Genomic DNA, 14,306 nt, shown 5'->3' on the forward strand with positions numbered 1-14,306 from the left:
AGGGGCAGGACAGGAATTAAGATGCTGATGTAGAAAATGGACTTGAGGACACAGGGAAGAGGAAGGGTAAGCTGAGACGAAGTTCAAGAGTGGGCATGGACATATATACACCACCAAATGTAAAATAGATAGCTAGTAGGAAGCAGCCACATAGCACAGGGAGATCAGCTAGATGCTTTGTGACCACTTAGAGGGGTGGGATAACGAGAGTAGGAGGGAGATGCAACAGGGAGGAGATATGATGATATATGTATATGTATAGCTGGTTCACTTTGCTATAAAGCAGAAAGTAACACACCATTTTAAAGCAATTATGCTCCAATAAAGACGTTAAAAAAAAAATGAAAATGTGTCTTCAGGCATTCCATCTGGATATGTGTCTTGCATTCCATGTGGATATGTGTATTTCACACAAATTGGCATGAAGGCATAAATCCATATTTATGTAATAAGCACAATTGAAAATTAGTCAATGTAATAATGTTTATCTCTTGAAATAATATATGCAATAAGTCTTAAATTTATGAACTGTCTCTAATGTATGAATCTGTAGTATGTACGTACTAAACTATCTATTGATAAATTTTACGATTGATTCATTGCCTCTCTAATATGATAATATAAATTAAACTCAATTAGGATGAAGAAATATTTATTCAACAACTACTATTTTGCAAAACGCTCTTCAAATACACAAGGCACTCTTTAAACATCTAATTCTACACAGACACAAATTTGCTTATAACCATACAGTCAGTACCTGTTTAGAACATTCTATGTATTAGGCCCTGCATTTCCTATTGGGAATAATATGATCACTGTTCTTATGAAATTTATAATCTGGGAAATTCTTCTCCTTCAAGAATCTTCTGGGCTTCCCTGGTGGCGCAGTGATTGAGAGTCCGCCTGCCAATGCATGGGACATGGGTTCGTGCGCCGGTCTGGAAAGATCCCACATGCCGCGGAGTGGCTGGACCCGTGAGCCATGGCCGCTGAGCCTGCGCGTCCGGAGCCTCTGCTCCGCAACGGGAGATAATGCCACGACAGTGAGAGGCCTGTGTACTACAAAAAAAAGAAAAAAAAATCTTCCATTTTAATTACAAAGTCTAAAATAAAAGAACTTGAAAGACTAGAAAATATTAAATGAGTTCTTGGCTATGAAAAAAGGTATTTATTAACCATTAACTCTTATCATGATTTAACTTTTTTTTTTTTTTTTTTTTTGGTGGTACGCGGGCCTCTTACTTTGTGGCCTCTTCCGTGCGGATCACAGGCTCCAGAAGAGCAGTTGGAAAGTTTAGATTTGTACATTTTAGATTAACAGAATTAAACCATTGAACTTCTCCTCTAGGACCTCATTAAGTTAGATTTTTGTTAGTAAAATATGTATTTTGAGCATTGGTAGTATATATGCTATACACAGTGTGTGTACAATACATTCTACATATTAACTATGTATGCATATATTCATGTATCCTATGTTGTGACACACATAGTAGAACAATTGAAGATCATAAAATATTTTTTATTATACAGCTATTATGGGAAATTTATTTAATAATTTAATTTAAAATTCATTACTCATCCATTAGGTCAATACTGAAATATTGATGTGCACACAAATCTTCAGGGGATCTTTTTAAAATGCAGATTCCTGAACCCAACTTCCAAAGATTTTTATCCAGTATGTTTGGAGGCCTGAATTTCTAACTCTCAGGTAACACTGATGCATAGACTTCAGTGTGAGGAGCATTACACTATATTTATAAGTCTCTATTAGATTATAATCTACTTGGAAGCCTTGTACCTTAGTAACTTTCTTCCTCAAACTGCATGTTTTATCAAAGACAAACATCTGAGACACAGGAATACTTACATCAAGATTACGTATGCAAAAAAAAAAAAAAGATTATATATGCAACTATGAGGGCAAACCTAAGAGATTTATAGTGTAATGAAACATGTCTTACTGGTAAAAAAAAAAAAAAAAGGAAAAAAAAAGGAAAAAAAAAGAAAAAAGAGGCATCACCAGAGACACTGTATGGTGATCCTACCTTAATCGGTATTCTCATATTATTCCCATATTATTAAACATGAGTAATCCAACATTCAGAGCTGTATCCACTAGAAGTTTAAGAATATTCTTGAAGGAGAAAAAAAGATTTCCATAGAATTCATTTGAATAAGAGAGTACTTACGAATTTTATTTTTAAAAAACAAGTTAGTGGAAAAACAAAGTACATAAATTAATGGGTATTTTATATAATTCTTGACACAAAAAGCTAAATAGACAAGAACACTGTTAGTTTCTCAGAATTTAATTAATATCAGAACATAGTCTATTACTTTGTCGACCACCAGGAGAGAGGATCTGACAGATGTTTTAGTGAGGAGGAGGTGGAATTTTATAACAGAAGTCATTAAATAAGCTTTATAGTTAGTTGTAAATGAATTTGTAGAAAATGCATACAGTTCTCAGTTTAAGAAAGCATTTAAACATTATTTGTAAGCTCTTTGACATCAAAGTGTTTTAGAAGTTTTCAGATATGATTTTGAACTTTGTTTTGAAGAATTCTACTTTACAGTTATAATGAGGATTCCAGCAACAAAAGAAACAAATACATTTAAAAGCACACTGTATAGAATTCTGTATTAACAAGGATTGTTTCTCTGGGTACACCATAACTTTTGAATCACGGTGAACTCATGGCTATTTTGTCCCTTTCTTTTGTCAGCTGCGTAAAATAGTAGCCATGATTTCTGAGTATTGAAAATCATCTTAGTAATATATATTTTGCTGTTCTATTCTAATATTCATTTTCCTTTTAAATAAAAAACGGCTAAAACAAAACACTTGTAATGATAGCCAGATCTTGCTTTTCTCTATTCTCATTTTTAACCAAACCAGTTTCTTTTACAATGAATAAGAAGGCTTTTAAAAGATAAAACTATAACACAATGATGTTTTATTTAATAGATGTCTGTTTCCATTTCCTAATATTTCTGGCAACCAATGTAGAAAGACTATAAAATTGCAGTGATTTTTAACTTGATATCTACTCTAAAATCTGTTTAAAAATACATTTCTACTGAAAAACCAAACCACTAATGTTTTAGAATGATATCTGAGTGTTTTTATTTTAAAAATCGAATAGTTATTAGAAAAGTATGTAAAAGTAAATAGAAAAAAAGGGTAGCAAAATATCAAAGGTGTCTGTATTATCACAGTCCTGGGTTTGATGCAGAAGTGCCATTTAGCATTTATTCCTACAGGAGAGAGCCATTCAGGAAACCCTGGAAAATTATCCAGTCCATGTTAGTCATATGCCATGCAGGGGTATGTTTGAGCAAAATCCTAGAGGTCCTATACCTGATTACAAGTTGAGCTGTTTTCATTCCCCATAACCCTCTATTAGTTTATAACCTCCCAGTGTCAGAAAATTTTCTTGCTATAAATCACTGAATCATTTCAACAACCTCTGGGTAAAAGCTACACCTGTTCCATATATAAATGGTCTAACAGGCTTTATTGTTAATGTATGAGCTATACAGAGTCAAAATAAATGCTATTGTTAATGATATTCAAAGTTTGTGATGCTAACCAAGAACCATGATAATATACTTTCTTCATTTTGGGCAAAAAGGAAAATGGAAGACTGAACAAACCAGTTAAGATAATAGCAAAAGTTCAGTTAGGACTCTTAAAATATTCATGCTCCAAAAGAGCCCAAATTTTTGTAGTTGGAAAAATTTTTTATAGAGCAGAGAAAAGGAAAGGGTGTCAAATTCACACCCTAATGCCATCTCTTCTTGCGTTCAACTCCTAACATAAAATCCAGATTTATTTTCTATGTTCATAATTTCTTCTTTCTCTCACTCCATCTCAACTCCTGCTGTGGATTGACAAATTCATCAGATTTGTGGGTGGCCATTGTCTAAATGTTGTAACTATGTGTTGATTAGGTCAAAGTATTAGTCAAAATTATTTGAAGATTTATAACTTCTCTACTAACTTTTTGTTTTAGAAATAATGAAGAGACAGGTCCGTGCTCTTTTTGAATTTCTTCACCCTTCGCACCTTTTATACAAAACTGGACTTTTCTCATTAAGTTAGACTTCTGTGTTCATGAAAACTCAAGGATTTATAAAATGATTTCTTCCTAGGGAAGAGATATCATTTATATACACTTGGGAAATGCTTAGATAAGACTATGTCGTGAGCTCTATGATCATTTTAGTAAACTATTAAGAATTATATGCTATCATATGATATAAGAAATTACATTCATTTATAAATTTTCTTTCACCATGACTTATCAAACCAATTATTCTTATTACCAACTAGCTTAGTGTTTGTTTCTGTTTTGCTTTCTTTACAATTGTTGCCATAATTTTATGTGTAAGCAGATTGGCCATCTTTGTAATTGATGAAAATTACATATTATTTCAACTTTGTTAATAATGACAGACCAAGAATTGAAATACATTATAGCAGAACCTTAATATATCAGTCCTTAAATGAGTAACATTATTAACTGAAAAATAAAATGACACACTATACATTTTAATGAGTGTACATTTTAATGAATCTCAAAAAAGTTTGGAAGTCATTGGCAGTGTTTTACTTCTTATGGTTTTATAATAAGCTGTTCAACAAGAATAGGAAAATATAGTTAGTGTTTAAGTTTAAAGAAATCTAATTTTATACTACTACTAATAGTCCTCTAGGTTTTAATCTAATCCATTATATAATGGAGTGTTAATTTTTTATTTTTGAACATGTAAGAAAGTGTTGTCTCTGAGTATTTACTCCCAAAGGTAATCCTTTTCGGCTGAGAAGGTCATTGGGGAATTAGGATCTGAGCTCTTATTAGAATAAATATGTTATCTATTTTTTGCAGTATGTTTTATTTGTCGTGATCACTGTGACTGCTTAGATAACGTCTCCATTTTTGTACTTTGCTTAGATATCTATGTGTCACCCTCTCCATAGAATGTCAGTGGCTGAGAAATCGGAAATGGAAGAATCAAAAAATTTCAGACCATTCTGTTATGGTATTAGTGACTATAAAAGATTATGTTTGAACTTAGTGGTATAAATTTAGAGAAAGCAATAGAAGGCAGGAGAAGCTGTATTAGCTAGGGCTTATCTAGCCTAAGATTTATACACAAAGGTGGTCAAGCTGAATGTTAATATCAGACAATCCAAGATTTGGTAGAAGGAAATAAGAAATGCTTACGCTGTTCCCATTAGATAAGGAAAAGAATGAGGAAAGCAAGGTAGAAGATAACCTGTCTCCTGTGTTCTTTCTCCAACTAGTTTTTTTCTGTCAGTATTTTCATGAAACTTGAAGAAAAACAATTTAGTGTTTCCTAAAACACCTTGATTTCATGAGTCAGTTTCCATTATTGCAAAGGAGAATGAGGATTGTTTTCCATGCTAGTTAATCTGTCATCATGGGTCCACAGATGCAGAAAACTGTCTGTGATTTAATATATTCATCAGCAGAAGAAATATTTTTAAATAAGGCTTTAATTTTAAGCAAACACAACTAAAATCTATTTTTTATTCTCCAGATGACAGTTGGGAAATGTTTGTCTGGAAATAGTTATGATTATAAGTATTCCCCACCCGGGTTCACTTTGTTGTTTACAAACTGACCGGGTTTGCTATGTGCTGATTTACACATGCTTTGGGGAGTATTTTCTTACCTTTTAAAAGTGGTCACTTTTGAAAGTTTTCTTCAAAATGATGATAGTATTCAGTATGATATATAAAATGTAAAATCATTATGATAAAATTAATAATTCTAGGGGGAACCTTCAAGAAGGTGGAGGAGTAAGATGTGGAGATCACCTTCCTCCCCACAGATACATCAGATATACATCTACATGTGGAACAACTCCTACAGAACACCTACTGAACGCTGGCTGAAGGCCTCAGACTTCCCAAAAGACAAGAAACTCCCCATGTACCTGGGTAGGGCAAAAGAATAAAGAAAAAGAATAGGGATGGGACCTGCACCTCGGGGAAGGAGCAGTGAAGGAGGAAAACTTTCCACACACTAGGAAGCACCTTCACTGGTGGAGACGGGGGGTGGGTGGGGGGAAGCTTCAGAGCCATGGACGAGGGCGCAGAAACTGGGGCAGAGGGCAAAATGGAGAGATTCCCACACAGAGGATAGGTGTTGACAAGCAGTCATCAACCTGAGAGGCTTGTCTGCTCATCCACCGGGGCAGGTAGGGGCTGGGAGACGAGGCTCTGACTTTGGAGTTCAGATCCCAGGGAGAGGACTAAGTTTGGCTGCATGAACACAGCCAGAAGGGAGCTAGTGTACCACAGCTAGCCAGAAGGGAGTCCAGAAAATAGTCTGGAACTGCCTAAGAGGCAAGAGACCATTGTTTCATGGTGCTCAAGGAGAGGGGATTCTCCTAAACGAGCTCCAGAGACAGGCACGAGCCACAGCTATCAGCACAGACACCAGAGATGGGCATGAAATGCTAAGGCTGCTGCTGCAGCCACCTGGAATCGTGTGTAAGCACAGGTCACTATCCATACCTCCCCACCCAGAACCCTGTGCAGCCCACCACTGCCAGTGTCCTGTGATCCAGGGACAACTTCCCCAGGAGAACACATGGCACACCTCAGGCTGTTACAGTGTCGTGCGGGTCTCTGAAGCTGCAGGCTCACCCCACATTCCATACCCTTCCCTCCCCACGCCCTGAGTGAGCCAGAGCTCCCTAATCAGCTGCTATTTTGTCCCCATCCTCTCTGGGCAGGGAACAGACGCCCTCAGGTGACCTACAGGCAAGGTGGGTGTGGGGGATAATCCAAAAGTGAACCCCAGGAGCTGTGCGAACAAAGAAGAGAAAGGGAAATTTCTCCCAGCAGCCTCATGAGCAGCAGATTAAATCTCCACAATCAACTTGATGTACACTGCATCTGTGGAATACCTAAATAGACAGCAAAGCATCCCAAACCTGAGGCAGTGAACTTTGGGAGCAACTGTGGACTTGGGGTTTGCTCTCTGTATCTAATTTGTTTCTGGTTTTATGTTTATCTTAGTTTAGTATTTAGACATTATTATCATTGGTAGATTTGTGTATTGGTTTGGTTGCTCTCTTCCTTCATTTTATATATATATATATATTTTTCTTTTTTATCTTTTCGTGAGTGTGTGTGTATGCTTCTTTATGTGATTTTGTCTGTATAGCTTTGTTTTTACCATTTGTCCTAGGGTTCTGTCTGACTGTTTTTTATTTTTAGTATAATTTTCAGCACTTGTTATCATTGGTGCATTTGCTTTTTGGTTTGGTTGCTCTCTTCTTTCTTTCTTTCTTTTTTTCTACTTTTAATTTTATTTTTTATTTTAATAACTTTATTTTATTTTTCTTTCTTTCTTGTTTTTCTCCCTTTTCTTCTGAGCCATGTAGCTGACACAGTCTTGCTGCTCTGGCCACATGTCAGGCCTGAGCCTCTAAGGTGGGGGAGCTGAGTTCAGGACATTGGACCACCAGAGACCTCCTGGCCCCATGTAATATCAAATGATGAAAGCTCTCCCAGAGATCTCCATCTCAATGCTAAGACCCAGCTCCACTCAAAGACCAGCCATCTCCAGTGGTGGACACCCCATGCCAAACAACTAGTGAGAAAGGAACAAAACACCATCCATTAGCAGAGAGGCTGCCTAAAATCATAATAAGATCAAAGACACCCAAAAACACATCACCAGATGTGCTCCTGCTCACCAGAAAGACAAGATCCAGTCTCATCCACAAGAACACAGGCACAACTCCCCTCCACCAGGAAGCCTACATAACACACTGAACCAACTGTACCCACTGGTAGTAGAAACCAAAAACAGTGAGAACTACAAACCTGAAGCTGGTGAAAAGGAGACTGCAAACACAGTAAGTTAAGCAAAATGAGAAGACAGAGAAATACATAGCAGATGAAGGAACAAGGTAAAAACACACAAGACCAAACAAATGAAGAGGAAATAGGCAGTCTACCTGAAAACGAATTCAGAGTAATGTTACTAAAGATGACCTAAAATCTTGGAAATAGAATGGAGAAAATACAAGAAACGTTTAGCAAGGACTTAGAAGAATTAAAGAGCAAGCAAACGATGATGAACAACACAATAAATGAAATTTAAAAATCTCTAGAAGGAATCAATGCAGAATAACTGAGGCAGAAGAATGGATAAATGATGTGGAAGATAAAAGAGTGGAAATAACTACCACAGAACAGAATAAAGAAAAAAGAGTGAAAAGAATTGACGACAGTCTCAGAGACCTCTGGGACAACATTAAACATACTAACATTCGAATTCTAGGGGACCCAGATGAAGAAGAGAAAAAGAAAGGGACTGAGAAAATATTTGAAGAGATTATGGTTGAAAATTTCCCTAATATGGGAAAATAAATAGTCAATCAAGTCCAGGAAGCACAAAGAGTCCCATACAGGTTAAATTCAAGGAGAAACCACCAAGACACATATTAAACAAATTATCAAAAAATACAAAGAAAAAAATTCTTAAAAGCAGCAGGGAAAAGCAACAAATAACATATGGAGAATCCCCATAGGGTTGACAGCTGATCTTTCAGCAGAAACTCTGCAAGCCAGAAGGTAGTGGCAGGACATACTTAAACTGATGAAAGGGAAAAATGTACAACCAACATTACTTTTCCCAGCAAGGATCTCATTCAGATTCAAAAGAGAAATTAAAAACTTTACACACAAGCAAAAACTAAGAGGATTCAGCACCACCATACCAGCTTTACAACAAATGCTGAAGGAACTCCTCTAGGTAGGAAACACAAGAGAAGGAAAAGACGTACAATTACAAACCCAAACCAATTAAGAAAATGGTAATAGGAACATACATATAGATAACTACCTTAAATGTAAATGGATTAAATGCTCCAACCAAAAGACATAGACTGGCTGAATGGAAACGAAAACAAGACCCATATATACACTGTCTGCAAGAGTCCCACTTCAGACCTAGGGACACATACAGATTGAAAGTGAGAGTATGGAAAAAGACATCCCATGCAAATGGAAATGAAAAGAAAGCTGAAGTACCAATTCTCATATCAGACAAAATAGGCTTTAAAATAAAGACTATTACAAGAGAGAAAGAAGGACACTACATAATGATCAAGGGATCGATCCAAGAAGAAGATATAACAACTGTAAATATTTATGCAACCAACACAGATGCACCTCAATACATAAGGCAAATGTTAAAAGTCATAAAAGGTTAAATCAACAGTAACACAGTAATAGTAGGGGATTTTAACACCCCACTTTCACCAATGGACAGAACATCCAAAATGAAAATAAATAAGGAAACACAAGCTTTAAATAATATATTATACAAGATGGACTTAATTGATATTTATGGGACATTCCATCCAAATACAACAGAATAAACTTTCTTCTCATGTGCTCATGGAATATTCTCCAGGATAGATCATATCTTGGGTCACAAATCAAGTCTTGGTAAATTTAGAAAATTGAAAACATATCAAGTATATTTTCTGACCACAATGTTATGAGAAAGGATATCAATTACAGGAAAAAAAAAACCTTAAAAATTCAAACATATGGAAGCTAAACAATACACTGCCAAATAACCAAGAGATCACTAATAAATCAAAGGGGAAATAAAAAAAATACCTAGAAAAAAATGATAATGAAAAAACAATGGCCCAGAAACTATGGGATACAGTAAAAGCAGTTCAAAGAGGGAAGTTTATAGCAATACAATCCTACCTTAAAAACAAGAGAAATCTCATATAAACAACCTAACCTTACACCTAAAGTGATTAGAGAAAGTAGAAGAAGAAGAAAAAAAAAAAAAAGAAACAAAGTTAGCAGAAGGAAAGAAATCATAAAGATCAGAACAGAAATAAATGAAAGAAACAATAGCAAATATCAATGAAACTAAATGCTGGTTCTTTAAAAAGATAAACAAAATTGATAGACCATTAGCCAGACTGATCAAAAAAACAAAAAAGAGAGAGAAGACTCAAATAAATAGAATTAGAAATGAAAAAGAGAAGTAAAAATTGACACTGCTGAAATACAAAGGATCATGTGAGGTTACTACAAGCAACTCTATGCCAATAAAATGGACAACCTGGAAGAAATTGACACATTGTTATAAAAGAACAACTTCCGTGACTGAACCAGCAAGGAATAGAAAATATAAACAGACCAATCACAAGCACTGAAATTGAGACTGTGATTAAAATTCTTCCAACAAACATAAGCCCAGGACTAGATGGCTTAACAGGCGAATTCTATTAAACATTTAGAGAAGAGCTAACACCTATCCTTCTCAAACTCTTCCAAAATATAGCAGAGCGAGGAACACTCTGAAACTCATTCTACAAGACCACCATCACTCTGATACCAAAACCAGACAAAGATATCACGAAAAAAAAAGAGAACTACAGGGTAATATCACTGATGAACAGAGATACAAAAATCCTCAACAAAATACCAGGAAACAGAATCCAACAGCACATTAAAAGGTTCATACAACATGATCACATGGGGTTTATCTCAGGAATGCAAGGATTATTCAATATACACAAATCAATCAATGTTATAAACCATATTAACAAACTGAAGGAGAAAAATGATATGATCATCTCAATAGACGCAGAAAAAGCTTTTGACAAAATTCAACACCCATTTATGATAAAAACCCTCCAGAATGTAGGCATAGAGGGAATTTACCTCAACATAATAAAGGCCATGTATGACAAACCCACAGCCAGCATCATTCTCAATGGTGAAATACTGAAACCATTTCCTCTAAGATCAGGAACAAGACAAGGTTGTCCATTCTCACCACTATTTTTCCACGTAGTTTTGGAAGTTTTAGCCACAGCAATCAGAGAAAAAAAGAAATAAAAGGAATCCAAATTGGAAAAGAAGTAAAACTGTCACTGTTTGCAGATGACATGATCCTATACATAGAGAATCCCATATATGCTACCAGAAAACTACAAGGACTAATTAGTGAATTTGGTAAAGTAGCAAGATACAAAATTAATGCATAGAAATCTCTTGCATCCCTATACACTGGTGATGAAAAATCTGAAAGAGAAATTAAGGAAACACTCCCATATACCACTGCAACAAAATGAATAAAATGCCTACGAGTAAACCTACCTAAGGAGACAAAAGACCTGTATGCAGAAAACTATAAGACACTGATGAAAGAAATTAAAGATGATACCAACAGATGGAGAAATATACCATGTTCTTGGATTGGAAGATTCAACATTGTGAAAAGGACTATACTATCCAAAGCAATCTACAGATTCAGTGCAATCCCTACCAAACTACCAATGACATTTTTCACAGAGCTAGAACAAAAAATTTCATAATTTGTATGGAAACACAAAAGACCCTGAATAGCCAAAGCAATCTTGAGAAAGGAAAATGGCGCTACAGGTATCATGCTCCTGGACTTCAGACTATACTACAAAGCTACTGTAATCAAGACAGTATGGTACTGGCACAAAAACAGAAATACAGATCAGTGGAACAGGATAGAAAGCCCCGAGATAAACCCACATATATATGGTCACCTTATCTTTGATATAGGAGGCAAGAATATAGAGTAGAGAAAAGACAGCCTCTTCAAGAAGTGTTGCTGGGAAACCTAGACAGCTACATGTAAAAGAATGAAATCAGAACACTCCCTAACACCATACACAAAAATAATCTCAAAATGGATTAAAGACCTAAATGTAAGGCCAGACAATATAAAACTCTTAGAGGAAAATATAGGCAGAACACTCTATGACATACATCGCAGCAAGATCCTTTTTGACCCACCTCCTAGAGAAATGGAAATAAAAACAAATGGGACCCAATGGTACATAAAAGCTGTTGCACAGCAAAGGAAACCCTAAGCAAGATGAAAACACAATTCTCAGAATGGGAGTAAATGTTTGCAAATGAAGCAACTGACAAAGGATTAATCTCCAAAATATACAAGAAGCTTATGCAGCTCACTATCAAAAAATGAAACAACCCAATCCAAAAATGGACAGAAGACCTAAATAGACATTTCTCCAAAGAAGATATATAGTTGACCAACAAACACATGAAAGGATGCTCAACATCACTAATCATTAGAGAAATGCAGATCAAAACTACAATGAGGTATCACCTCACACCAGGGAGAATGACCGTCATCAAAAAGTCTACAAACAATAAATGTTGGAGAGGATGTGGAGAAAAGGGACCCCTCCTGCACTGTTGGTGGGAATGTAAATTGGTACAGCCACTGTGGAAAACAGTATGGAAGTTCCTTAAAAATCTAGAAATAGAAGTACCGTATGACCCAGCAATCTGACTACTGGGCATATACCCTGAGAAAACAATAATTCAAAAAGAGTCTTGTACCAAAATTTTCAATTGCAGCTCTATTTACAATAGCCAGCAACCTAAGTGTCCATCGACAGATGAATGGATAAAGAAGATTTGGCACATATATACAATGGAATATTACTCAACCATAAAAAGAAATGAAATTGAGTTACTTGTAGTGAGGTGGATGGACCTAGAGACTATCATACAGAGTGTAATCTGTCAGAGAGGGAAAAATAAATACCTTATGCTAACACATATATATGGAATCTAAAAAATAAAGAAAAATCGTTCTGAAGAACCTAGGGTCAAGACAGGAATAAAGATTCAGACATATAGAATTGACTGAGGACATGGGGAGGGGGAAGGATATTCTGGGACTAAGTGAGAGAGAGGCATGGTCTTACATACACTGTTTTGATTTATGTCATAGAGTGTTTTGCCTATGTTTTCCTCCAAGAGTTTTATAGTGTCTGGCCTTACATTTAGTTCTTTAACCCATTTTGAATGTATTTTTGTTCATGGTGTTAAGAAGTATTCTAAATTCATTCTTTTACTTATAGCTGTCCAGAATACTACTCAGCCATAAAAAGAAATGAAATTGAGTTACTTGTAGTGAGGTGGATGGACCTAGAGTCTGTCATACAGAGTGAAGTAAGTCAGAAAGAGGAAAACAAAAACCGTATGCTAACACATATATATGGAATCTAAAGAAAAAAAATGGTTCTGATGAACCTAGGGCCAGGATAGGAATAAAGATTCAGACATAAAGAATGGACTTGAGGACACAGGGAGAGGGAAGTGTAAGTTGGGACAAAATGAGAGAGTGACATGGACATATATACACTACCAAATATAAAATAGATAACTAGTAGAAAGCAGCCACATAGTACAGGGAGATCAGCTTGGTGCTTTGTGTCCATCTAGAGAGGTGGGATAGGGAGGGTGGGAGGGAGATGCAAGAGGGAGGGTTTATGGGGATATATGTATACATATAGCTGATTCACTTTGTTATACCGCAGCAACTAACACAACATTGTAAAGCAATTATACTCCAATAAATATGTTTTAAAAAATTAATAATTCTAGACAATTAAACATATGAATGAATCAAATGAAAAATGTTATTTTCTTCTTAATAACCAAAACTATTTTAATGGTATAGTTGCTTTGAGGACACATCTCTGTGTTTCTTTTTCTCCTACTTTGAGCAATGAAAACACTGTTTGTAGTGCAACCATGATTACTTTCAACTTCATGTTAAACTAGTCTATGTATTAAAAATGTATAAGCTGCGTCTTTGAGGAAGCGATTGTAGATTAGGGTTTAGTTCTGTGTGGCACCTTACTTTCCTTAAGAAATCACTGTACTGGATTTTCTTCCAATTTCTAAGCTTCTATCCCTGCAGAGTGGGGAAGCAGCTGCCTTGCTCCCCCATGCTGTACACTCCTGTCACATTGTGCTTTGAGGAAATGAAAGACACAGCCCAGCAAAGTGCTGCCTGTCCAGCTGCTTTGAGGAAGAATGCAGCCCTCCTCCAACTCCCAATTTCTCTTCCTCTTTGCATCTGCCCTTGTTAGTGAAGAGGGCGGGGCGTCCTTCAGACTTTCAAAAAAATGATTTCTAAGGGGGACATAAAAAGTCACCTGGGTTTCTGCCATTTGAAGTTATAAATATTCTGAATATTTTCTATTTATAACTACACCAATAAATAAGCATCATTAGCATATGAATTCATGAAGGGTTTTAATGAAGAAGAGTTATATATTTGTTTATTAATTAAAAAAAAACTTATTTTCCTATACACAGGTAATTTATCTCTTATCTTTGAATATTGTTGAGTATTGTCACAGAGATTAGAAAAAAAGTAGAAAAGAAAGGACATTATAAGAGACAACACATG

The sequence above is a fragment of the Aethalodelphis obliquidens genome, unplaced genomic scaffold (genome assembly GCF_003676395.1).
Source record: "Aethalodelphis obliquidens isolate GAN/ISIS:26980383/991018 unplaced genomic scaffold, ASM367639v1 scaffold76, whole genome shotgun sequence".
Taxonomy (NCBI): Eukaryota; Metazoa; Chordata; class Mammalia; order Artiodactyla; family Delphinidae; genus Aethalodelphis; species Aethalodelphis obliquidens.